Below are 27,541 nucleotides of genomic sequence, written 5' to 3'. Positions count from 1 at the left end.
GCCAAGTGAAAACCTTTCCACTTGTCTTCAGTTAGCTGTGTGGTGCTTTATTTCACCCTTCCTCTAAAACTGGAACTAATTGTATTGTTTGGTAATTTGATTTCAGCTTTTACCCCCTCCCCTCCACATTCCATTTTTGCTGCTTTTCTATGTAATCATTCATAAGTGAGTCCATCATCCCTTTCATAATGTTTTCTTTTGTATTTCAATTATTAGAATTTTATAAAGAGCTTCTATTGCTTTTTGGAAAAGACATTAAATAAATATGAATGAATTGAATGCTTCAGCAAATTTGATGCTGTGGATTAGCTAGCTCATTACACGAAATAATTGTCAATGCTTAGGTACTTATTTACCATATTTATCTCGCTATGCTTATTTACCCCCAGTAGCAGGTCACATTGTGTGTTCATAGGTACACTAGCTACATTTGTGTGCTAGCATGCTATTTCTGCCACAGTGCACAATGCACTTTGCCACAACGCACTTTTCTGTTGTACCCTGCCTGAAAAGTTAACAATCTCTGGGGTATAACTAGAAGAATGTGAGAAATGTGTAATTGTAACCCCCAATATCTTTTATTTAAAGACAGCTATAGAAAGGGAAGACAAAGTGGGATCAGGCTGACTACACCTTCTCAATGTAAATTATTCCAGAACATTTTCACTAAGCTGATTTTACAGAAACGAGCAAGAAGAACAAAGACTAGACTATATCATTTAAGGACTGGCTCCATTAACAAAGAAGATTGTCAACTGCTGTAAGACAGCTGAGTCCTTCTCAGTCAACTAAAAGCATCCTTGTTCTGGTCACCCTGATGGACGAAAAGCACAAGTCCCTTTTGACACAGTAAATAGTGCTGCCATGTTGTAACTCATTTGATTTCCTCAAAAATCAGAATACAGGGCGACTGGATTTTCACTTCTTTTTGTAAAGTATCTGCAAAATGAATAAGACATAAGCTTTGTGCAAAATGCTGAGGGGGGTTGTCTGCCGTTACTCCTCTTGTACAATATTTATGAGTGCTGGGAACTAGGGAGGTGGCAGTTATTCCAAAAGCAGAGGTCACTAAGAATGAAGCTTATCTAGTTTCTTCACTTATACAACTTAGAAAGACACAATTTGGACTATTCTAGATGGAGGAGGGGAGGAAAACATGCTTTTAAATACACCTGGAATGCTTTTAGACTAAAAAAAATAAATATCAACCAATAATAACCAGCAATGCAAGCTATAAAAGGTTTCTGTTACTTAAATGTGAATCATAATATTAAACTTCTATTAGGCTTAAAGCTAACTGAAATAGCATTAAGCAAAAATGTAATTAGGAAAAAAAATATGTGAAACTAGAAAATATTACACCAGTCCTTTGTGTGTGGGGAGGGGAGAAATGGGAGGTATTGTTTAGATCAAAAAAGCTTGTTGAAATTACATTATAATCACAGTATAAATAACCTTCAGAAAACACTTATCAACTGGCTGAAATGTTCATTTAGAGTTAAAACATACAAGAAACAGAGTATAAAAGTCCTAGGGAGACCTATATTCCCTTTAAAAGAGAGAAAGAGATGATCAGAACATTTTTAAGGTAACTCTGGATGACATGAATCGTCACCTTTTATACTTTCCTTTGAATTACTCATGAATGACCCAATTTAACAGAGAATCAGCAGAGTCTCCTGAGACTAGCCAAGAGTCATGAAAATATTCTGAGGGGAAAGGTGTGTCATTATCCTCAGGCTGTGCTCACTAGACTGTAATTAGAAAGACAATTCTTTCTTTCGCAGATGGGGCTTCTGGCCTCTTTCCAACCAATAGGGTTTGGATTACCATTTTCAGCCATCATGCTAAAATATATCAGAAAACAGGGGAAACGCTTGGCTCACCAGCCAGTGAGGGGGTGGAGTTCTTCCACAAGTACTGACAATCTCCAGACTGTAGAGATCAACTCCCCTGGGGAAAAGGGCAGACTCTATAGTAAGATGTCACATTCCCATTGGTCTCTCTTCTCTTCAACTTCAACTGGCCTTTATTAGGAATACATGCAGAAAAAATAAAACAAGGCACAAAGCAGAGCAAAACCACACAATTCTTAAATAAAATCTTGATGACCTCTAACAAAAATTCAGCAGTTTTTCCACTATCCCACAATCACTATTGTTCAGCAGGTGTACAGTCTTTATATGCTCTAATTTTCCCACTAGTGTCAGGACAAGTAGGGAAGATCTAGGTAGTGCATACCTTGGACAAGAATACATAACGTGTTCAAGTGTCTCAAAGTGCCGTTTCTTTTGAAACCTGGTTGGAAATCTGGTTAATTTCTCAGTGGGGAAATGCCTAATGATTCATCTCTGCCTAGTAGTTACTGATTCACATCAGGTAGTTGGGATAAATATTTAGCTGTCAAGCTAATTTCAGCATATATTCCAAAGTGCAAGGCAGAACAAGAAGTCCTCAGCAACAACTGGTATTCCTGGTCTATTAACCTCCTTTTCAGTGATTGTCATATTTCATTTGCAGAGTGCATATAAACAGATTCTAAGGAGAGGTCTCTATTCTCAAACTCCATCTTCTCCAACTACTGCGCCAAAACTTTTAGGAATTTCTGAAGCCAGAGTTGGCAACCCTAACTTGTCCCCAGTAAGCCATTATCCTTAGAGAATAAACCTTGTTCTTCCATAATTGTAACCCTGAGGAAAAGTGTTTGCTTGAAATGAACTGGGACATTTTCAATCAACACCAATTTGTACCTTCACACTTTGCCTTGTATTTTTCCTATTGGAGGGACCCTTCTCTGTATATGAACATTATCGCTGACCATCATCAGCATAGACTGGCACTCTGTAATTCTGGTATTACTGGCTCCATAATTTTGCTGGGAATGCTAAGAAACAGGGTTCATGACTGTCATACTTTTTATCAGCGCAGAGATGTTTGAGGTTGGAAGTGATAAAACACAATAAAATTATGAGAACCTCATTAGCTACATTTGATTCCTCATTGCTATGGGGATAACCACGGTTTGCTTGTTTGGTAGTGTTACTCAACTATACTGAGTACCAGAACTTTGGGGGGGAGGGTTTGCCCATATCATGAGGGAAGAATTGGTAGAAATGAGTACCAAGAATTTGCTGATTTCAGCAGATCAAGTTCTCAGTAAAGGAACAGTATTTTTCTAGTTAATCATCATAGTAGGAACATCTTTGCTAAACTCTCTCCTAGGCTCAGGACACCAGAAAGTTCTCCAGTGGAATCAATACACCGACCTCATCAGCTGCAAGCAGGGCGCTACCAGGGAATCCCTGAGGCCAACACTCCTGATTTTATGGAGCAATTATACAGTCCCATCTACAGCCATTTATGGAATTACACTGCATTTGTCAAAGGTGAAATGTCTGCATGCCTCATTATCCTGTCCACAGTGCCTGAAGGTAGCACTGTTTGAGATACATTAAAGAACCTCTTTCTTGAACAAGTCCAGAATCAGGGAAGCACTTGAAACAGTAAATTTAAATTCAGATATCAAGGCCAGAATAATTTATGTATACAAGCTCATTGAAAGTGCTACCTTGGTAACAAATATGTGTTCCCAAACTGCCCACAATATCTTCCTATCTGCACAGTGCATGCTGCAAAAGAAGATAGTTAAATTTAGCAACAAAATATGCATGTTGTCACATCTTCCTCTTCCCAGTTCTTATTAAACAATATTAGCCTTTCCAACACCTGTAAAATAATGTACAGAACGAATATGTGCTAAAGAAAACAATACCATTAACAAATAACAATGTTCTTGATAAATCCAACCATGATTCAATGGCTAAGGATGTATTTTAGCACAGAAAGTTCCAGTTAAAACCGCAGCCATGGAAATAGAAGGGGGATCACACCAGCCACTGTCTTTCACTCAACTGCATTATTCACCTGGAGATTAAAAATTCAGACCCCTCATACAGTGATGTTGTAGAATTCCTAAAATAACACAAATGAAAAGCTTTGATCATCTGGAATGCTACGTAAATACTGATACAATAATTGCTTGAAGTTGGCACACCTGGCAAATATTAGGCAATTAGGCAATTGATAACCAACTGTTTGACCATAGTCAAATTTTCTATGAATCACAGAATGTCAGTGTACAGATGACAGCTTACCCTTTTAGTTCACTAGTGCCTTTTAGTTCACTAGTGATCATCCTGCCCCTAGCCCTACAGCAACTAGGGATGAACCAATCAGCACAGTCATGTTTTCCCTATTGGCTACCTCCTACAGCTACAGATCTCCAAACATATTATTGTGTCTGAACAGATTCTGTTGCCTTGTTTATTCACATTTGGCTTCATTTTTTTTAAAGTTATAACTGTAAGCTGGGAGTTTCGGGATGAATGTTGAAAGGAGAATCTATTCAATCTGCTGTGAAAGAGCAATCCCTGATTGGATATGCTGCGGAATACAGCTGAATTCCATACACAGAAAACTCCCAGGCAATGGCCTGGGAGACATCGAGATGGAACCAACATGCTAATTTCCTATGTGCAGGGAGGTTTGTTTGCTTGCTTGCTTGTTTTCAGGAGAGCATTCAAAAATATAACATGCCTTCTATTGTTGCAGCCAAAAAGAAACAGTCCACAATAAGTTTGACCTCTTGAACACAGGAAGTAATTCTCTGACACAAGGAAGTGGATATCACTTCAGTAAACTACCTTCTGACCTAAGCAAACACATTCAAAAACTGATTTTGAATTTCAACCTCCCCTAGTTCATGTTCCTGTAAGTGAGCCCAACTGTCATTTTCAGAATCAAAGCACCTTCCTAAAACTTCAGTCGAAGCACAAACATTTATTACTTTGTCACTTAAAAGTGTAAGATTCAAGTCCAGTGTTGCCTTAAGGACCAGCAAGATTTCCAGGTTATTACATTCTGAGAGTCAAAGCTCCCTTTGTCAGATGTAGTTTAGCTAGGTAAAGGGAGTCCTGTGAGATATTAATGCCACACTCAAGACTGGATTTGTACTTGTACAATAAGAACATATGAAAACCCCTGCCAGATCAGACCAGTGATCCATCTAGTCCAGCATCCTGTTTCAGTATCTTCAGCCTTTCCTTGTAGGAAAGACACTCCAAGCCCTTAATCATCTTAGTTGACCCCTTCTGTACTCTGAAGTACACTTTTTAGATAGGGCAACCAGGACTATTTAAAGTATTTCAAATGAGGCCATACCCTGGATCTACACAAGAGCAAAACAACACTGGTTGCTTTACTTTCAATCCTTTTTCTAATAATCCTTAACATGGAGTTCGCCTTTTTCATTGATGCCAAACTTACAAGCACTTACTGTTGCACTGACAGTCGATATTTTAATCAAAGTATCTACTACAATGCTCAGATCACTTTTCCTCTCAACCTCAACTACTTCAGGTCCGAACAACATATCTATAAAGTTCAGGTTTTCTGTTCCAATTTGCATCATCTTATACCGGTAGTTACTTGCACAGAGCTTCATTTGCCTGTGCAAGTTGCCCACTGACCTTATCGACAGAGATCCTCCTGAAACTCTACACAATCCACCTTGGTTTTCACCACTCAGAATAATTTGATATTATCTGTAGAGCTGGTAGGAAGTCTAGACCTGTGGCCATTTCCATTAAATACCCTAGTGACAATGCAAGGCCCCACTCTGTTGGCATACCACTGGTGGTGCTGGTAAGTCTGAGGAGAGCCAGCACAGCATAGTGGTTAAGAGCAGCAGACACTAATCTGGAGAACGAGGTTTGACTCTCCACTTCATCCATACGAAGCCTGCTGGCTGACCTTGGGCTAGTCACAGTTCTCTCAGAATTCTCTCAGTCCCAGCTACCTCAGAAAGTGTCTGTTAAGAGGACAGGAAGGGAAGGAGTTTGCAAGCCACTCTGAGATTCTTTAAAGGTAGAAAAAAGCAGAGTGTGAAAACCAACTCTGCTGCTTCTTTGATAGATACTTGCTAATTTTATCACTTCACTGCTCCTTACTCCACATTGTTTATGGACAGATTACCATTACCAATATTGATTGTTGTGGGAACTCCCCCTCCCCCACTCTTACTCTCTACTTTTACACATTCCTCTTCCTACTGTCTGGTTCCCGTTATTTAACCTGCTTTTATTCCATAATCTGTAGCTTGTTCACACTTCCTTCTGTAGCATATGGCAAAAGAATTTTAGTAAGACCAATCAAAATGACTGAAGATCATGTGCAAGCTTTTGTCAGGATGGACATTTCAGAATTAAAAGGATGGAGGTCACAAATGTTTTGATCTTAAGACCTGCTTTTGTCTGCATCCTGTGCAAAATGACGAGAAAGCAGGCAGATTGTAAAATCGTGCTGGTGTTGGGACGCATCTTACCCAAGTCACTTGGATGCGTCTTAAAAATACATTTAAGTCTGGTGTTCAGACTTCACTGACACAGTTAACCTTGGTTTCTCCAGCTGCTGGATTCTAGAAATCTTTAAGATTTGAAATAAGTTTCTTACAATTCTAGTTCTAAAATGCTATGACAATTCAATTCATTCTTGACACAGGTGTTCTTTAACACCTCAATAGTTACAATAAACAGCACAGTTTGTTGTGGAAGCAAGTTTTTTACCTATTTAATAGCACAAGAGAGAAAAGCAAAACCAGAACCTGAAGAATCAGGTCTCAACGTGAACCACAAAGCACGATTAGAAATGCCCTCTTACAGATATCATCTCTCACCTACCACAAGCGTTTCAAAACATTTGTATTATATAAAACTAATCTTTCTTGGTAGTGCACTGGTTTTAAGACACGATGCAGCTTTCTTCTACCAGGAGCACAGAAATCTATTTATAAGAATACAATGAGACTCCCATGTCAGCTAGAAAGACTTTTCCCCTCACTTTTGGCTAAAAGACACAATTTCATTGGGTTTTTCTGAGACTGTTGGCAGCGATAAAGAACTAATATAAAGTCAATACCCTTCCTAGAAAAGAATGTCCTTGGCTTATGGAGCATAAGTTGTCACAGAAGAAACAATTTGAGGATTGTTAAAATTAAAGCCCGGGGAATGATGAATCATTTTTAACACGCTTCCAGCTATAAGGAAACTTCTTGGCTTTGAAGGGAAGAGGGAAAATTGACCTCAAGGGACTTGTATCAAGTGTACAGTCTGGGACTTAAAGTAGCTGCTGAAGAAAATATCCATGCCAAAAATGAAAAGCAGCCATGCTTCTCAGTGCCAAGCTCCAGACAGTGCTAACAATGTGTTTTTTTTTATTGCACAACTTGTTGAAATGCAAAATAAAGCCCTGCTCAGGCGCCATGCGTACAAGTGGAAAACCCTCACCACCGTTGCCATAGTCTATCAATCAATCCTAAAGTACAGTTATATCTCTAAGACCACCAAACTTATATCAGAAGAAGTTTGGAATACTACGCCTTCCTCTCCCATAAAGAGTCTCAAAGAGGCTTACAAACTCCTCTCCCTCTCCCCACAACAGACACCTTCTGAGGCAGATGGGGCTGAGAGAGTTCTGAGAGAACTATGATTAGTCCATGGTCACCCAGCAGGCTTCATGTGTAGGAGCGGGAAACAAATCCAGTCTGTCACTCATGCGGAGGAGTGTGTAATCTAACCTGTTTTCCAGATTAGTGTCCACCACTCTTAGCCACTACACCATGCTTTGAGATCACAAAAATGTGGAGCGCTTAAAGAATATGGCACCCATGCAAAGGGGAGACATTTGGAATGTTTACCAACAGAGATGTGTACTCACTTTTTGCATGAGAAATACGGATGCAACTATTAAAGCAATGTGACTTCCCCAAAGGCTTAGTAGGAGGACACTCTCTTATCTTGAATTAAAGGAGGGTGGGGAAATGGAGCATGGTTACCCCTGGGTGTGGTGTCTTGCCTTTGCAACTCCGGTTGATCAAATGGAGCTGAAGTTACTGGGGGAACGGAGCTGTTTGGATTCAGGTGGTAGAGTACCTGAAAGAGTTCTGGTTTTTTTTTGTTTTTAGCCTTGTTTTTATTGTTTTTAGCCTTGGCTATCCATGAAACAACTCCTGCCAATTTCCATGCCCTTAGTTCTAGTTAAGGAAAGAAGGTGATATAGCCCCATTCCATGGAGCTTGATCAGGCACACTGAAACATGTGCTGAGGTGGCACATTCCTGAAGTGCACCATACAGCACCTGTACCTGTGGGAGCAGAAAAGTTGTATGTGAATGGAGAGCTCTCTATTTACTTCCACATAATATTTTTTTATCTGCACCACTTCTTTTGTTGTCATAATGTTATGATTTTGGGCTCCTGCCCTGTCACTGTGACTACTTTCCCCCCTTTTGTTTAACAATACAGAGGTTCAAATAGTAATAACTTTTGCCAGTAGCAAGGTGTGGCAAGTGCACATAAATTCACTACATGGATTATTTTCAGGCTCTGTCAGCAGAACGGGATTTAAAGCAATCCTGTCCCCATTAGTGGTCGTAACTGAAGGATAACATTAAGAATAGCTAAGCAATTTCAAGATTATTCGTGACAGATTAGACTCTTGAGGTCAATCTTCCATCACTTGTGATTAAGAAATGGTAATCAGTAAAAATTAATCTTTGTAAACAACTGACTAACAGGCTTCCCAAGATGATGTTAATACCAAATTAAATAACTTCATCTTTACACTTCTAAAATAACTGTGTTTTACAAGAAATTAAGGTTATACAAATCAGTAGGTGGAGTATGCATCCAAATTGTTGCTATATTGTTTTCTCCTGATAGGAATCTTGGCTTGAATGCTATGGCTTGCTATTTCCCAAGCTGCATGAATATTTATAGCTCCAGTGGTGGCAAGAGTTTACTTGCACTTCATTGCATGCCTGTATGGTATTGGCTACAAAATGAATAAATGACTCTATGAAGTCCATTTTTTAAAAAAAAATGGAACTTGAGAAAAGGAACATTTTTAGTGAATTTGTTTTGCCTATGAATATATGGTACTTCAAATGCATTTCATTCTCCATTTTGGCTCTCAGGTAAGCGTTTAACTTTTAGAACAAAATATTTAAAATAATGTGTAACTGTTACCGTTATTTAAAATTTGTCACCATTTTTATTTCAAGCTGTTGAAGACTGTCTTGATTTTCACCTAAATAAATGATGGCCATCTATTGTGCAGAATTTTTACCCTGGACCTTAATTGAAGAGATGGTTTCCTCTTTTGGAAATTTCAGGACTTTTAATAGGTTTTTAGGTATTTTAACAGGCTTTTAGGAATTTAAACAGGTTTTATTGTGCACAGTTTATAACTGTTTTTAGGTGATTTTCATGTCTTAAGTTGTAACCCACCCTCAGAACTTCAGGTATAGTGTGGGAAGGAAATAAACAAAATAAAGAATAATGGCTCTCTAATGACTTCTCCTTTGCAGAAAAAGGACTTGCATAGATTTCTGTGAGAAACATTATACCGTATTTCTGAATCTTGATTTGTTTCTCCCCTGCAGGCAATTCAAACATCACACCATACTGGTGAATCAAAGGCCAACATTTTCTCGTGTGGGTGTTTCATTAGCCCTTGAAATTGTAGATTATTTATAGTAACACATGGGTGGGAAGATGGCTGAAACACTCATGTAATATGCCACAAATTATCTCTTTTCGTTGGTATATCTGACAAGCAAGATACCAAAAATACTACTTGGTTAGGAAGAAAGCCTTTACAGACGTGAATGCACTTGAGGGAAATGGTATAAAGCCTTCAAGTAATTTTATCAGAAGTGATCCAGCCATACCAAAGTAATTATTTACTTGATTTTTAACTATCAGTTCCTGTCTGATAGATACAGATATCTGTTTGGATTATTCATACATTAATGAGCCTTTTAAAAAAGCTTCATATTCACTCAACCAACACTCCCCAGCCCCGGTTACTTAACTACTCCCATCTTTTGCAGCAAACCAAAATTTGCTATTACATTCTGAACCATAACCCTATGATGCATTTGTCTTGCAAATCACAATTCTGACTAATTGGGAGGTTTCCTGGTTTGTAGCACAGATGCAAATCATATCTCTCCAAAAACAAAACAAACAAAACTCACAAATAATTGCCTAGCTTACCTTGTACAAGGGGAGGAGGGATCAAGCAAGATAAAACTTCATAAAATGCTTGTTTGAGTATCAACAAAGCTTATTCTGAGAATTAATGTGGTTCTAATGGTTAGACTTGTGACAGGAACTGAAGTTCAAATTGGCACTCAGCCATGAAGGTAACTGGGTGACTGCAGGTCAGGCACTCTATCTGCCTAACCTAGTTCACAAGGTAGTAGAGAAAAAAGAGAACCTATGCATGCTTTCCTACCATAAATGAAGGATAGTATAAATATCTGATCAGAACATAAATGAAGCCCCCATTTTTGAGAGAAATATCACCTGAAACAACATTGATTCCAGTTTAGATAGTTACTCCAGGATCCTTGAGACCCAGGTTTGAATCCTCACTCTACTGCAGAAGCTTATTGTGTATAATCTAGCCAGTAACTCTCCTTCAGCTTAGCTTTCCTCTCGGGGTAGTTGTTGTGAAGATGAAATGAAGGAGGGGAGAATGATGTTGTAAACTGCTCTGGGTCCCCAATGTTGAAAAAAGAAGTCTATAAATAAACAAACAAACAAGTCTATTATCCAAGTATGAATCACCATTATGGATAGTGCCTTCATACTTCCTTTTTTTCTTTTAAAAGGCTTTCCCTGATGAAAACAGGTTGGAAGATATAGAACTACATCAGCAAAGTGAAACTTGAGTTACTTATAATTTTAACACCTAGTCATATTTTAAAAACTATGGCCCCAGTTCATATGTCCACACAAAGCCATCTTGTATCCCACAATGGCCATCTAGCTGCTGCTGAAAAGCCCACAAACAGGGAATGAAGACACCAGCCCACATTCAGCATTTCCTACACATTCATGCACACACTCCATTTAGCTACTATGGCTAATAACCAATAACAGACCTGTCCTTTAACCTATGGCTAACCCACATTTAAACCCATTGAAGCTAGTGGAATCCCACGAATTGTCTAAAGCTTATCCCTCATAGGAGCTGCTAGTATGACAAGTCCAAAACCCATGACATGATCCATACTGTTTTCTATTCAAAAGCACCTCAAAACATTCTAATTCTAACAGATTCCAATAGGAGATTCTAGCTAAATATGAAACAAGCACTAAAGCCCTTTTTAAATTAAAATAAAATGGGTTCAAGAAGGTGGGGAGGGAGGATGAGTGACCCTCCTCCGCCTCCCCTCCAGGAGAGCAGCCCATATTGTTTGGAGCGGGGAAGGCTCCTGGTGGGAGAAAGTGGGCCAGGACGGGACGGAATGTCCTGCACACCCATTGGCTGGGGGTTCATTGGCGGACATTCCATTCCTTGGGCAATCTATATATATAAAAATCTATCAGTGCGTTTTTCTGCTGACAGACAGGTAATCTCCCAAACTACTGGACCGATTGCTTTGAAATTTTCACGCAACGTCGCATTCGCGTGCGGCCAGGTTTCCATGCTGTTTCCACACTTCCTGTTGTGAACTTGTCACAGCTGTGCCCGTTATTGTGTACATGGCACACCTGTGACAGTTGGAACCACAGTTCTATCCCGCAACACCGCCATCTGCTGGCCGTCAAAGAAACACCCTCTGATACAAGGGAAACAACCATGCCTTCCTTGAAAGCCGCTGCCATCTGGAGTGAAACAGATGGGGCCCATCATCTGGACATGGCCCACCCACCCCAGTGGAGGAAGGAAAAGGTGAGGGAGGGTCCGGGGGTTTGCTGGACCAAACGCTCTGAAATTTGAACACAACGTCGCTCATGCCTCCCAGCGTGTTTTCAGCTAGGTAATTCGCCTGCAAGGGAAGGGAGTGAAAGGGACAGGGACAGCCACCTGGACATGGCCCACCCACCCTAGCAGAGGAAGGGGAACGTTAGGGAGGAACGGTGTGGGGTGCCGTGCAAGGGAACGGGAGAGAGGGAGGGGAGCGAGGGGTCCCTTGCCCCTCCCCTCCTTTGCAAGCATTGTGCAATGACACAGGTTTGAACCGTTTGCTTCCCCTGTTCTTTCTTTTCCACTTCACCAGACTGAGTCACAGCAACGCGTGGCCAGGCCCGCTAGTTATGTATAAGGATGTTCTCATGAGGAATTTACAGTGTTAGTGTGAAGTCCACACACCAGTGAAATGAATGGCAAGAAAGAAACTACAAGGAGTAAAGGGAAATACTCTGGTTTCTCTTCAGATCGTATAAATATTTCGCCTTTTACTAAAGATTTCCATGCAGTAAAGGGAAAGAGAATTAAGTTGAAATAGAAAAAATAAACATTGTGATGTATTTATCAGGAGATAAATCTGAATATTCCATCACTTAATTTAGCTGCTGCCCCAGGAGATAATTTCAAAGATTGATTGAGTCTTTCCATGGCAGAAGGGTTTACTGTGGTGAATACCAAGGGGTAGAAAAGAAAGTTGAACTTCTGTAAGCACACAATAGATACACACCAGTAACTGCTGCCTATCAACCACACACCATTCAGAATCTAAATAAATATTTGCAGTTATACTTCATAGCATAATTGCAACAATCTACATGGAATACATTGCCTATAGCAAGATGTGTAGTTTATTTGCCTTCAAACTGTATGTACAAGGTCACAGAAATGTAATTTCAGAAAGACCTCATGTCTTCACTAGTGTGCAGTTGACCTGAGGTATTTTTTAAAAATCAAATATTGCATGCTTTTGTTTTTAGAATTCAGTTTTAATCTTCTAATCTTCCTGCTGCAGATATTCAGTTTTTAGGGTGTGGTTGTTTTCTTTTTCACAATACAGCAGAGAAAAATCTGACTAAAACACATTAGTATAATGAATGTTATCAAACTGAAATATTCAATTTGCATAAGAATCGCAGTTCCTATAACGAATTCTCAGTTGGGAAAGGAAAATTTGAATATGTGAGAGCACTACAGCAGGGGTTCGTCATCAAAGGAAGGTTGAGCAATGACCCCGCAGGCCAGTTTCTGTTTCAAAAAACCATAGAGGTTCTTCTTTTCATATTATTATTAGCAAAAGAATCTTTATCTCTACACATTAAGCAGTGAAATCCACCTAGACCTAGAACAAAAGATCTACTTTGGGTGTAACTATTGCAGAAGAACCTCTGTTATACAAAATCTGTTTAATAAATATTTCTGTTTTCTAAATCTACTGTTCATTTATCAGGCACAGCTTCCTATTTGTGATCCCTCTTGTTTTGTAGCAGTTTTAGACTTCACATACACACAAAATATCAGCATACCCTCGAGTGATGGCCACTGCATGAAAATATACTGGTTTGCCACTGAGACAGCATTGGTTAAAACCCAGCTGTTTGCCATGAATAATTCCTATAGAAAGCATTAAGGTATCAATTAACTGTGATTCATCATTTCCACTGATTATAATGGAACACAGTCATGACTAAAATTATAAGGATCAGTCCCGTTTATGATTTCATTCTGGTTGGAGCCTAGAAACCAAGTGGGCAGTGGTAAGGTGCAGATCTGCCCTCAATGTTCTGTTCACGACCTGAGTTCAATCCTGAGCTCAAGGTTGACTCAGGCTTCTATCCTTCCAAAATCAGTAAAATGAGTACCCAGCTTGCTGAGGGTTAAGTGCAGATGACTGGGAAAAGCAATGGCAAACCATTCTGTAATCGCAGCCTGACTGGTAAACATTGTGAGGTAATGTCACCTCAAGAATACCTAAATATGACTGAAGGGCAACAGGCAGATTAATTAACAAAATACATAAGCCAGTAAATTTCTATTTAATTATGCCATCAAATAAGCTATGCAACAGAAAATCATAGCAAGAGATGGACTGGCCATTTAGATTTACAAAAATGTTCCTGGAAGGCCAATGTCAGTCAGGAGTATGCAGAATCAAGCCCAAGTAGCTGTGGCAGCATTACAGGGGTCATTGAGCCTGGATCCTTCAGCAGCAATGGCTGCTGCTAGCTCATCATCTTTCTCATCCTGCACTCCCTCTGTTCTCTGAGTGAGTGGTTTGGTCTCGGCCATCTTGACCTCTCAGTCCATCCTGATCATGGTGTATAGTTTGCTGAGATCTTCCTGGAATTTCCAGAGTGGTTTTCTTATTTATGTTACAGTATTCTAATAATGTATGTATTTGTTTAATTAGAAGGGAGCATTGGTCAAACTTGTATGCTTCTGATTCCATGATTCCATGATTTTTTTTTCTCCTCTAGTCCTCCAAGTTATAGGCGAATCCAAAAGTACCATTCTGCATGCAGAGACTCCATCTCAAGAAAGGACTGTTCAATATTTCATGTTTGAACACTGCACCAGAAAAATAAAACCAAGCCCAAAGACCTTCTTCTTCTATGACATCTCCTAGACCTACAGCAAGAACCATGGCCTCCCCTAGTCCATTTTTCAGACTTTTCTTAGGTAGTTGCATTCTCTTCAATTGCAAAAATATGTTTACACGGCAGTTATCAGTTCCTTATTTTGTGTGATTCTGTTGCATTTATTTGAGGGTGAAGTGATCCCACTCTGACCCCTGGGATGAATATACTGCCTGGATTCTAGGCCTATCCTCTGTCAGCCTATTATATAAAAAGGAGTTGTCTAATTCTAACAGATGCAGACATATGAGGAGAAACTGTACAGTCGGTATTACATCTAATCAAGTATGCTATTGCCTTTCATATCTCTATTATGTTTAATCTGTAATGGATGAATTTTAAAACTCAATTACCACATGCTTATAATATGATAATATAATTAAAATACAATAATAACACTCAAGACAGTGCATTCTCCTGGACTGAATAGAGACCAAGGATTTCCGTCTCATTTCGAATGCTGATTTCTGTATGCCTACTACCTCTCAGCATATCTAATCCAATCACAACTGCAACTGTCATTCACCTACTATTGACATTTTTATACTAGTGCCATTGGATGCTTACATTTACTCATCTCTACTTAAGGACAGATGGTCTTACATTCTAACTGTATCTGAAGAAGTAAGCTGTGACTTCAGGGTGCAGCTACAAAGAATGTCACCTAGGGCAAGCACTGAAATTGTGCCTTTTCCCCCACACTCTGTTGCCCCGGCACGGCCTCCGTGAAAGAAAGGAAGGAAGGAAGGAAGGAAGGAAGGAAGGAAGGAAGGAAGGAAGGAAGGAAGGAAGGAAGGAAGGAAGGAAGGAAGGAAGGAAGGAAGGAAGGAAGGAAGGAAGGAAGGAAGGAAGGAAGGAACTAACCAACTAACTAACTACGCAGTCACTGCCACACCAGTGTGGCCTCCTCAGCCCTTTCTCACAGAAAAAGTCATGCTGGAACAGCACAGCTGAAACTGTGGAAGGTTGCCAAGCAACCTGAGGATTCCCTCATCTGGATTCTGCCATCCCAGCACAGCCTCCATCATGACTGTAGAGGCTACGCTGGGGCAGTGGAATGGGGGATGGCACTGGGTCTGAAAGGTATACCGGGGTGGTAGGCAAAGTTAATGGGAGTAGAAGGCACTGAGCTGAACAACCCTATGCCCCCTCCATGTTGACTTCACAGCCCTTTGTCACTGAGGAAGGGTTGCAGAGGCCTTGCTGGGGCACTGCTGGATTCCATGCACCAGATTCCTTGCAGGGATGGACCCAAGGAGCAGCTGCTGTTTGAGTTTCCAACCTCCCTTGTTATGCGTGTGGGTGACTCACAAAAACTCATACCCTGACAGAAATGTCTTTAAGATGCTACAGGACTCTTGCTCTTTTCTACGTGCTTATAATATCAAGAATATGAAATGGGTTAGCGGTCCTCTACATTTGGAAACATTTCCTAATCAGTGCTTTCATAGTGATTATGTAGTATTTTCTGAAGTCATTTGAAATTCTTTTCTTTGCAAGCACTTTGTGGTGCTGACTATTTATGTCTTGAAGGGGTTGAACTGTGTGTGATTTCATTTGCAAAACTCATTTGTGGAGAGCCTTGCCTTGTAGCTTGGGGGGCACAGAGTGCTGGATTTGTAATGCCTTTGTTCTGTCACTTTAAATTAATATTGACTGCAAATAATTGATTTTTCTGGCAGTTTAAACACCAGGGTTATGAAATCGCAACCCTAAGTCTCAAATACTGCAATTGGGAATGTAAGGATTAAATATAATATTTTTGCTTGTGGTGACAATACTCTTGAAGCAGTTTTTACTGTTGGCAAATCAAAATTCTGTACATAAGGGCCTTTCCTTTGAAAAGAGAATGCTTCCTTGTTGTAGGTTTGCCATTTATTTACCCTAGGAAGGTTAAACGGCCCCCTTGAACAAGACACTGTATGAATTCTGCCTTGTAGTCTCTATAGTACAAGATCAAATACATAAGAGGCAGGCTAGATCAATTGAAGTGCAGTGGCGCCCTCTGCCCACAAGAACTAGAAAGAAGGGGGGAAATGTCTCCTGGATTTTAATGGATTCCCCAATGGGTGCACATGTCTGAAACAATAGTGTTTGGCCTGAAGTGGCCTGGAATATGACAGTTTACTAGCTGCCTTGCAAGCTCTTGGCTGGCCTCAGCCCCAAAGAGGAAGTTGCATCCTAAATGCAGGACAACCTGGAAGAGGTGAGTTACCCAGCAGAGATGTGCTATCTGATTGAGGGGCAGGTAAGCAAGGGAAGATGTGTGTGCCATTCATGGTATGCTATAGAGATGTACCATGGTCTCAGGAACAGAAATCACACATACCAACTATTTACTCAATCAAAAGAGGTACTACTGTTGTTTCTGTTGAAATGGAAAAACAACTAATATAAAATATAAAGAAAGACAAAATGGATGTTGTGTTTCCTAAAAGTTAGAGTCTTCAATAAATCCACTTCAAATCCTCTCAATGCCTTCACAGCCAGAGGCACACATCAATCAAACATAGCCAGGACTCAATCTCTTTACCATTAACTGATTTTTGCTGTGGACAATTATGAGATAGCTCCTTAAAAGTTATAGGTGAATCCAAAATTACCATTCTGCATGCAGAGATTTCATCTCAAGAAAGGACTGATCAATATTTTACTTTGAACACTGCTCCAGAAAAATAAAGCCAAGCCCAAAGACCTTCTTCCACTTATGTACTCTTTTGAATCTAATGATATGTTAATACTGGCTTCAATGACAAGTGTCTTTACAGTGTTCACCACAGTAAGGGAAGTACATCTCTGGTGGGCCTGAAGTTTCAAGTGGAACTACAAGCTGTAATGGTAAAGCTTTCACTCAGAAATTAGAAAGCAACAAACCTTACAAGCTTCCACAGAAGAGACAAAAAGAATTTACAAATCAATACACCATAAGTAGTGAAAATTGATGGCCATGCTGTTCCCTATAAAACATACAAAGATAAATAACACCCACCTATAACCTAGCTTTGTACAGTGATAAAAAGAATTTTTGATTTAGGATTGTTTTTCTTTTCCTTTTAGTTTTGCCTTCAGAAAACACACTATTTCCTCACCTTAGGCGACAACGGTCCATGACCAATACTCACTGGTTTGTGTGAATGTATGAAATAGTCTAAAATAAGCTGATGATCACAGAGAGGGAATCTATGGGCAGATACTTCTTCCACACTCGTGGAGGTGCTTGGACCCGTTCTTCCTTTCTGCACATTCAATCAATGTGGGGTTTGCGGGGGGGAGGGGCATATGTTTGGGTCTCCCAGCTCCATATAATGTGAGCCATGCTTCTTGGTTCTCCTGCTTTTCATAAGGGAAGTATTTTGCACAGTGTGGCTAGAACAGATCTACAAATGAACATATCCTATCCGAAAGTCTTAGTCAAGCACTCTCGCCATTGTAGATACTGTTAGACTTGACGGATAAATTTTCTCATTAGCATTTGAATTACAAATGTTGCCTACAGCCCATTAGATTGATTTGGCACTTTCGCTGCATGCACCTAGAGGTCAATCGTTTACAGCAGGCAGGAGGGGGTCTTGGATACGAATTACAGCCTAAAACTCCACTCACTTAAGAACACATACCATAGGTCTTAATTTCAGTAAGAAGTTGTACATGTCGGCAATGCAATGTAGTGCTAAACAGTTTCAAGACAAAATGATAAATCAGTACTTGCAGACAAATAAATACCCATACTGGTATATACAGTACCAGAACAACAGGAAAAAAACAAGAGAGTTAACTCACTGAATACCAGTACAAGAAATTACACAAGTTCTTTGTAATTCCACAAGGTGGCACCCCTTGCTTTTAAATAGGCAACAAATACTTTATTAACTAGGAAAAAGACAAGATTGTAGGTTGCTATTTGTTGGTTTTGAAATATGAACAACAAAATATTCATTACAACACAGTGTGTTGCAAAATAAAGAGGTTTGGCTTTTTAAATCTTACAGTGATGATAATACAGGAAAGGAAAAATAATATTTGTGTGAAAGCAAAAGTGAAATGTTAGTTCTTGAACTAACATCTTAATGTTTAAAACATCCTAAAGGAGCAGCAGTGGCGTAGGAGGTTAAGAGCTTGTGTATCTAATCTGGAGGAACCGGGTTTGATTGCCAGCTCTGCCGCCTGAGCTGTGGAGGCTTATCTGGGGAATTCAGATTAGCCTGTGCACTCCCACACACGCCAGCTGGGTGACCTTGGGCTAGCTTCTTGGAGCTCTCTCAGCCCCACCTACCTCACAGGGTGTTTGTTGTGAGGGGGGAAGGGCAAGGAGATTGTAAGCCCCTTTGAGTCTCCTGCAGGAGAGAAAGGGGGGATATAAATCCAAACTCTTCTTCTTCTTCTTCTTCTTCTAAAGTACAAAACATTCAGAGGAGTTATTACATAATATGTGAATTTCCCCTGCTGGGAAATCTTCAAGTTAATAGTATTTTCCAAGTTTGGATGCCCTTCCGCTCTTCTCAGCATCTGGAGAACAAAACACCTGTACAATCACCCATGAAAATAACATCTTTGTGACTGTGTACAAGTTCACTGAAAACTAGAGAGCAGAACATCAGTCCTGGACAAAGGTTTCCACTCAAGAGTGCCAATGTTGCCACTGAGGCCAAGGGAACTGAGGAAATGTAGAAATTCAAAAGAAACCATAACATTTTAATGAGGCCAAAATGGACTCAAAAACATAGGATGATATTTACTGAATAAAACATTTGGAATAGCACGGCTGCTGACACTGTATATGCTCCATGGCTGTTTACAAGTATTCAGTACTTGCCAAATTACGATTTGTTGATGTAGAAGATCTTTTTCACAAGATCTTTTTTTTCAGAAAATTGATATATACTTTCAGTACGTGTGATATTTTATTGAGATGAAATCTAACAATTGCCCAGTTTTCATTTCATGTGCCAGAAGCTATTTTATGAAAGTAAAAAATGTAGGCTAAAATCATATTTCTTTAAGAATTCTTATGCTGGAAGTAATATGATAAAGAGTTGAAACCTTAACTTGGTAACATTGAGAACAATCACCACATGTTTCTATTTATCAAGAAATGACTAATTTCTTTATTCCAAGTAAAGCTGGAATTAATCTGAAAAGCAGTCTACGCCTACAAATTCCTTTTTGCTTGATGGAGATAAGTTTTCCTTCTCCACTGCGTTTTGAGTAATTAAAACAATATCAGTGAGAATGAAACAAATACACGCACACAAGCTAATAGCAAAAACCAATTAGTAGTTCCTTTTATGAAAAACAACTTGATTCATGTCCACTGCCAGTAATCTCCTACATTATTCTCTGGCAATGAGACAACAAAGATGAGATTTCATTATATGTGGAGAGACTAATCGCGAAAGAAAGGCATATTTTAATATTCCGAAGGTCGAACAACATCAAGAAATGTCCTTTCTGCCATCAACACCTGCCAATTTCATAATAAAGGCAAATTTTTAGATAACCTTTGCTCAATGGCAACAACAGGACCATGGGTGAGAGGAGGAACAGTTCCCTAATGTAGTTGTTCCTTGATTTATGACAGGCTGCTAAAGTTCTTGTTTACCTGATGGACCAACTGTAATCATAACTAACACATATCTCAAATCAAATTAACGTCAAGGCAGACCTTTAGGAAACAAAAAGTGTCCTGGTTGTTGTGGGTTTTCCAAGATGTATGGCCGTGGTCTGGAAGATCTACCAGACCACGGCCACACAGCCCAGAAAACCCACAACAACCAGTTAAATCCAGCCGTGAAAGCCTTCGACAAAAAGTGTCCCATTTCAGAGATTTTACATTTATGGATAACCTTTATAGATATTAAGAAATCCTGGCTGGACCACAACTCAATGGTAAGTGCACACAAGATTGGCACGATTCATATGTTGGGGAGTCTTTACATGTTCCACCAGTGCTGTGAGATGGATGCAGAATAATCTTCATGCTTAGTTTCAAATACACAGTGAATGTTATAAATATCTGTGGAATGCTAATGAACCTTCTGATTAGCATTAGAAACGTTTTTGTCCTGATGTAAAATATGGATATAGATGGTTTCTAAAGGGCATCACTTTAATAGGTTTATATTTTATTAAAGACAGACAAAATATGAGATGTGCATAAATAAGCATCTGATCTTGGAACTATCGAAGTATTTTAAATGAATTTCAATGATTTTATATTATAAATATATTCCTAACCTTGTATCTATAAAAAGACTCACATATAATGTCATTCTCTTCTCTACAAGCAACTTTCTATATTGTATTATAGCTTGATTGAGAGCTTACTGTTGATATATTGACCTCAGAAGCACAACATGTATACAATAGTATAAATTACAAGCTGGAGACCCTATCAGTGGTGGCAAACCTATCCCCATCATAGTCCATGAACATCTGGAGTGTCATAAGTTCACCACCATAGCCCTATATCACAATGGCTTTCTGGGAGGTGGGGCTGCTGATAAGCAGTAGCGAGCAGCTGGGCCCAGATGAATCATGCAGGTAGTGGTAGTGAAATCATGTGGTGGTTGCTGCCAGTCCTGATTTGCCAGCAGTCAAAATTGCCCTGGAAATGCACCCCACATCTTTTACAGATATAAACCAAGCCTGGAAAGCTGACAATACTGTCTGGTTGCCTAGCAACAACCCTCTCAGATCTGCAACCTGGGATTTTTCTCGGGTTTTTGAAAAGATTTGTCTTGTCTGTTCATGGCTCCAACCAGAGGTGGGATTCAGGGGGTTCTGAAGGTTCTGTAGAACCTGTTGTTAAAATTTAAAATATCATTTTAATACTTAAAATATTTTTATTAAATATTAATATTTTTAATATTTAAAGTAAAAAGTGATATTACAAATATTTTAAATACTTTTTAACAGTCATTATTTGAATCCCACCACCATCGGAACCTGCTGTTAAAATGTTTGAATCCCACCACTGACTCCAATCTCCAAATTTAGTATCAACAGGTAGACTCACACTGAAAATTAGATATACTGACTAGTGGGGGACCCAAAAGGACTTACAAGAAGCAACTCACTTGCCCCACCCCTGCTATGTCCTCTTGTCCTTTCCTGAAAACCACCATTGCCTCTCATCTTTTCCTGCCTGATTTTCTACTTTTCACCCACCAGCCAACTTATCTGTATCTGACCCTGATCCAGCTTTCCATCCTTCCTTTTCCCTGGCAGCCTATCCTCAGAAAAAACTGGCCCAGTTATATGGTGCCAGCTGAGCTGGGCCCATTTGCACAGAGGGGAAGTCTTGCAGGTAGCACCTCACTTTTCTCTGTATCCCCCTTCCTACACTATCTTTACCTCCTCCTGTCAGCCCCATATTCTTACTTGTTCCTGCTTCCTTCTCTTCTTTCCATCCACTCACCAACCTACCTTTTATCTGCCTCCCATGTTCATACATATTTATTATTTACTTACTTCATTTATATCTGCCTTTCTTCCCAATGGGGACTCAAAGCAGTTTTCATCATTCACTTCTCATCATTCACTTTTATCTTCACAAAAACCCTGTGAGGCAGTTTAGGTTGACTATGTGTAACTGGCTCAAGGTCACCCTGTAAGCTTCCACAGAGGAGTGGGGACTCAAATCTGGATCTCCTGTATCCTAGTCTGAAACTCTAACCACTACACAACATGGTAGAGGGGCTTTGTGGTATTTTAAGAAACTTGAATCCTTGCACATTCCATACAAATAGGTATTAATTGAACAATGTCATGTTCATTACTTTTAAATGTTTCACTTTTCCTAGCTACAGACTCAGTATACAACTCTAAGAATACTTTCGTGGGAGTTAAGTCCCATTTTATAATAATAGATCTTACCTCTAAGTAGGCAAGCTTAGGATTGCTCCCTTATTAGTTGATTATTTCTCTCAATTTCCTATAAAACAGGTGCAGCTAGATGGATAAAAATGAATTGTGGTACACAATCATGAAAGCATACAGTAATGTTCATAGTAAACAAACTATATAAATGCTTCCCCTTATAATTAGTAAGTCTTGTAAAGTTTGTAATACTCAGCTCAGACTCTGGTGAACATCAGGTCTTTAATATTTCCTTTGTAAGAGACAGCTGGCATCAGACAGATCTGGGAAACAGCATTCAAATAATTTCTCTCTTCCCTGAAGCACAATGCAAATCATCATCTCCGTGCCCCAAAGCAAATATTTGTTTCAATTTATTCCAAGCTACTACATGAAAGGCAGTTGATGAAACCACAAAAAAGGATTCATAGCATAAGATACACATGGCTAAGTAGCACTTAATCGTTAAATGGCAAGAGTGCAGTAGCTAGCACGAGGATCTGGGAGACTCTGGTTCAAATCCCCATTCTGTCAGGGAAACTCCCTAGATGACCTTGGGCTCATCCTAAACTGCCTCACAGGGCTGTTGTAAGGATATGGAGGGGATTGCTTTGGATCCCCGTTGAGGAAAGGTGGAATATAAATGAATAAAAATGAATAAAACGAATCATCTGAGGACACCACAGTTGAGATACCACCCTGAGGCCAAGGGTAGCCCTGTGTGGAGTGTGTTGCAGAAGTCTGACCTGAAGGTAATTGTTGCATGAATTACTGTGGCCAGATCAAACTTGGAAAGGCAGGACACTAGCTACTTTGCTTGGCACAGATGGAAGAATTCTAAATGAGATGTGTGCACTACCTGGGCCTCCATAGTCAGAGAGGTATCCAAGAGCACACTCAAACTCTTAACAGTAGGGACAGCTCTAAACTGCATGTCATCCAGGGTCAACAGTTGGCACTCCTCACCCAATCCATGAGGTTCAGCCACAGAACCTCCGTCTTTGCTGAGTTCAGTTTCAAACAGCTCTCTTGCATCTATCCAACCACAGCCTCCAAACAACAGGCCAAAACTTCTGGGGCAGCTTCCAGCCAAGCTCCCATCATCAATGTACTGATGACAGCCCTAGTCCAAACCTTCAGATTAACCCAGCAAGGGTTCACATGAGGATATTAAACAATATTGGTGAGAGAATCACCCCTTCCAAGACTACACACACCAGAGAACAGAGATGGACAAGATTTTCCAGTATAAGCTTTTTTGAGGGCAAAACTTCTTCTACTGCAAACCATTATGGATACTCTTGAAACGAATATAAAATGATTCCCATGCAGAATTAGTCCAAAGGGTTATGGTGCCCTAGGCAAACTAAGACTTCAGTTCTCCCACACACTCAAACATGAGAAATCTAGAGTTAATATTAATTTCTTAATAGACAAAGATATTCACTTCCATATCATTTGGTATCTCTTAATGCCTGGCATCCTAGGCAACCACTTATATAATCTATATTGTTCAGCTGGCCCTATTTCCATGCCTTCTGGCAAGATAGAAAAATACAGAGTATAGTGCCAGAAGAAGAAAAAATGTACTGTTTCTAACATACTGAAGATTTGCTGTGGCCCTGACAGCAAAAATTATCTATTCTTATACTCAGAAGAATAAACTGTTTTAGCTGCTATTTATTGCAGGAGTATACATGGTATTGTGTTAAAACACAAAGAAAAATAATTTGCAAGTTAACTTGCAACACTGATGCTAAAATGTTATATTTAAACTACTACTTGGGGAGTTGGAAGGACAGTCATGAACAATTTTACAGTCAGTCTGCTACACAGAACAGATAATGGGTGGATGTAAATTGATTCCTCTCATTTAGAAGCTGACTCCACTGACTCCAAATGAAAAATGATCCAAGTATTTTTCAGCGTTCAGTGCCATGAGTATGATGTATGAACACAAGCTTCATTTAATAAACTGAAAGAAGCCCTAACAAATTTGTTCCATTTTTACCAAGTATTCTAAGAAATATATGTCCACAATCTTACACATAGAATTCTGAAAGAACCCTGCAGCAACACACGAACAAATCCAACAACTCCTTAGTGAAGCATTTTTCCTGTTCACAGAAAATAAAGATAAATTCTCTACAATATACAGAATGACTGACACAAACAAGTAAAAGGATGAAGCACGGCCATGAGTCATGTGCTGCGATTACAGCTCCCACTTGCTGATCACAACAGCCGCTTGGTAGAATAGTGAGGCGAAATGCCAGGGAAATCACCATTGTTACAAATGGAAAGACATCACTTCTTGTGAGGACCTGGATGTTCGTCTGCCTCTACAAACTGGGATTCTACAGCAAAGTTCAAGTTAGGGTTACCAGCTCCAGGTTGAGACATTTCTGAAGATTTGGGGTGGATTTGGGGAAGATGAGGTTTGAGGAGGGGATGGTCCTCACGGGGTTTGTTTCCTTACTCCTACACATGAAACCAGCTGGATGATCTTGAGCTCATCACAGTTCTCTTTGAACGCTGTCAGTTGCACATACCTCACAAGGTGTCTGTTGTGGGAAGAGGAAAGGAAGGTGATTGGAAACAGCTTTGAGACTGGAGTATAAAACCAAGTCTCCTCCTCCTCCTCCTCCTTCTTAAATCAATGAGGTACCCTTCCAAATTTACTAACTTTTCTTCCTAAAGATAGGGACAGACAGTGCCCATCACAATTTCTCAGAAAAGTCATTCCACAATACCAGAGCCATCAGGAGACTTGTACAATCTTTGTAGGTGGGACAGTCAATAGAAGCCAGCGAGAAGCGCCCAACCTGGGCATGAATTGATAGATAACAAGTGAATCAAAGATATTAAGATCCAAGCTATGAAGGCTTTGCACATAAGAACTTTAAATTGAGCCCCAAAACAAACAAGGAAGCCAATGGTTTAGCACAGGTGCAGCATGTTCATATCAGCTTACCCCAGCCAACAAACAGGCGACCACATTTTTCTCAATTTAACTGAACTGTTCAGTCTTCAAAAGCTGTTACACATGAACTTGTACTACAATAGTCTAACCTCAGTAGCATGGAGCAGAGTTGTCAGATCAGCTGAATGCAGAAGGGGAGACTGCTAGTGAGCAAGAGACACTGGTAGAAATAATGCTACCCTACTTCTAAGTCCCAAAGCAGCAGACACAACATTTAAGGTTTAGTGTCAGAAATCAGATTGGGAATACTATATATATATAGTATTATATATATATTGGCCTGTATGGAGGTCATACATGCTTCCAGTATATATATAAAGTGCCAAAAATATCCGAATATTTCACCCAAACAAAAAGGCTCAGATACGTGAGGCAGAGGACCAGAAGCATTCTTATTGCCCATCCCAGTTGGCAACCCACTACCCTATTTCCCTGAATATAAGACATCCCATAAAAATAAGACATAGTAGAGGTTTTGCTGAAGTGCGAAATATAAGGCATCCCCCGAAAGTAAGACATAGCAAAGTTTTTTGTTTGGAAGCATGCCCGACAAACAGAACACAGAAAAATAAGACATCCCCTGAAAATAAGACATAGCGCATCTTGGGGAGCAAAAATTAATATAAGACACTGTCTTATATTCGGGGAAACACAGTATGGGAGAGGCCAGGAAATACAGGATATGACACAGTCTTGCAAGAGGGAGGATCTGTCTTTCTGCTTGTGGCACGGCCCTGCTTGTCCCTTGTCTTTATTCCAGGTGCAGTGTGTGAGGCATCATGGTTTGTGTGTTGGTAGGAAACATAACTATTTCCCATATGCTGGTAAGGAGGCACCCACCCAAACTGAGAGTGAGCAGCCTTCGCCATTAAAACTATATGTATCTCCTGCATTCCTGTAGCAGCTTGGTTATTTCCTGTACTTACACTGAGAAGGTAGATAAGTGGAGAGTGGAAGTGAGACCCAATCATTTTCTCATGAGCAGCCATCATTATAGGCAGAAGGGGAGACTACTAGTGGGGTGTGATGCACAGGGTGCACACCATATAGTGTAAGTATGCTGTTGCATCTCCCTTGTGATACAACTACATTCCTGCATGTGCAGGACCAGTGACGAAAGGAGGGGGAACCGTGCCTGGGGCATGAGCTGCCTGCACGCCCCCTCCCGTCCCTGTCCCAAAACACCCCCAACGTGCCCTGGCCCTGAAATGTCCCTGGCCCCGCCCCCAACACGTGAAGGCAATGGCAGCGCCTGGGACAAGGCACCCTGGATGTCCCCATTGCCGCTATATGTCTGTTCAGGACAGATGTTGCCACTGAAGTGACACAGTAATCTTGCTTCATTCACTGTAGGAGTCTTGACAATAATGTACAACTACAGTATTTCACGTCACGGACTCCTACAGTCTCTGGGTGACCTGAGTTCTCCCATAGGGATGTTCTACTGAGTGAATAATAATCTGTAGTACATTTATTTTTGTTTCTTTAAAACATTTCTATGCTGCTTTCTTGCCAAATAAGTCCCCAAGGTGGCTTACCACTTCCTGCAGAGCTGGTCAGGATGCTTCTAAAGAGATAACTTTTAACACAAAATATATGTTAATAAGACTGAAGAAATACTGCTTAATATATTTTAAGAACATGACACTTGGTGCTAAACCCGTTTTCTCCTTCTGCTCTTTGCTTCCAAGTACAAAGATATCATCACAAATTATATAAAACACCTGATGATGCTATAAGTCCACCATTTTGATTTGTGAAGTAGTAGCCAAACTCGACAGAAGCATCCAGTCATAGTTTGTCTACCACAGTGATGGCGAACCTATGGCACGGGTGCCAGAGGTGGCACTCAGAGCCCTCTCTGTGAGCACGCACAAACAGAGTTCGTCATTCCCCCCCACACACACATATCTAGGCTGGCCTGGGTCGCTGGGCTTGATTATTAGCATTAAACCTAAAACCTAGTTTTGGGGAAGCAGTGTAGGTAACCCTGTTAAGCACTGTTAAACCCCACTGATTTTCATGCAAAGAACTACAGTGCGATCCTTTACCTGGGAGTAAGCTCGGTAGCTGTCAATGGGGCTTGCTTCTGAGTAAACCCTCCTAGGGTCGTGATTCACCCGTTGGAAGAGATGCGCGGCTGCTTCAAAGCAAAGCCACCGACTACCACCAAGCTTATTCCTGAGTAACATACGCCTTGGAGTCAACCATTTTTTCTAAACTAAAACTTCAGTATTCAGGTTAAATTG

The 27,541-nt window shown here is 40.1% G+C and overlaps 1 protein-coding gene and 1 non-coding gene across 4 annotated transcripts in view; one reads left to right on the top strand and one right to left on the bottom strand.

The window, feature by feature from the left end:
- The window catches only part of ANK2 (ankyrin 2), a 338,318-nt gene that overhangs the window by 257,633 nt on the left and 53,144 nt on the right, over window positions 1-27,541 (bottom strand). The gene's annotated exons all lie outside the window — the stretch shown is intronic.
- LOC125440432 lies at window positions 12,267-12,382 on the top strand. The gene has a single exon (XR_007245699.1). It is a non-coding gene; the product is annotated as a U5 spliceosomal RNA (small nuclear RNA).

Source organism: Sphaerodactylus townsendi, linkage group LG10 (assembly GCF_021028975.2).
Source record: "Sphaerodactylus townsendi isolate TG3544 linkage group LG10, MPM_Stown_v2.3, whole genome shotgun sequence".
NCBI classification, from domain to species: domain Eukaryota; kingdom Metazoa; phylum Chordata; class Lepidosauria; order Squamata; family Sphaerodactylidae; genus Sphaerodactylus; species Sphaerodactylus townsendi.
This window is presented reverse-complemented; position numbering and strand designations above follow the sequence as displayed.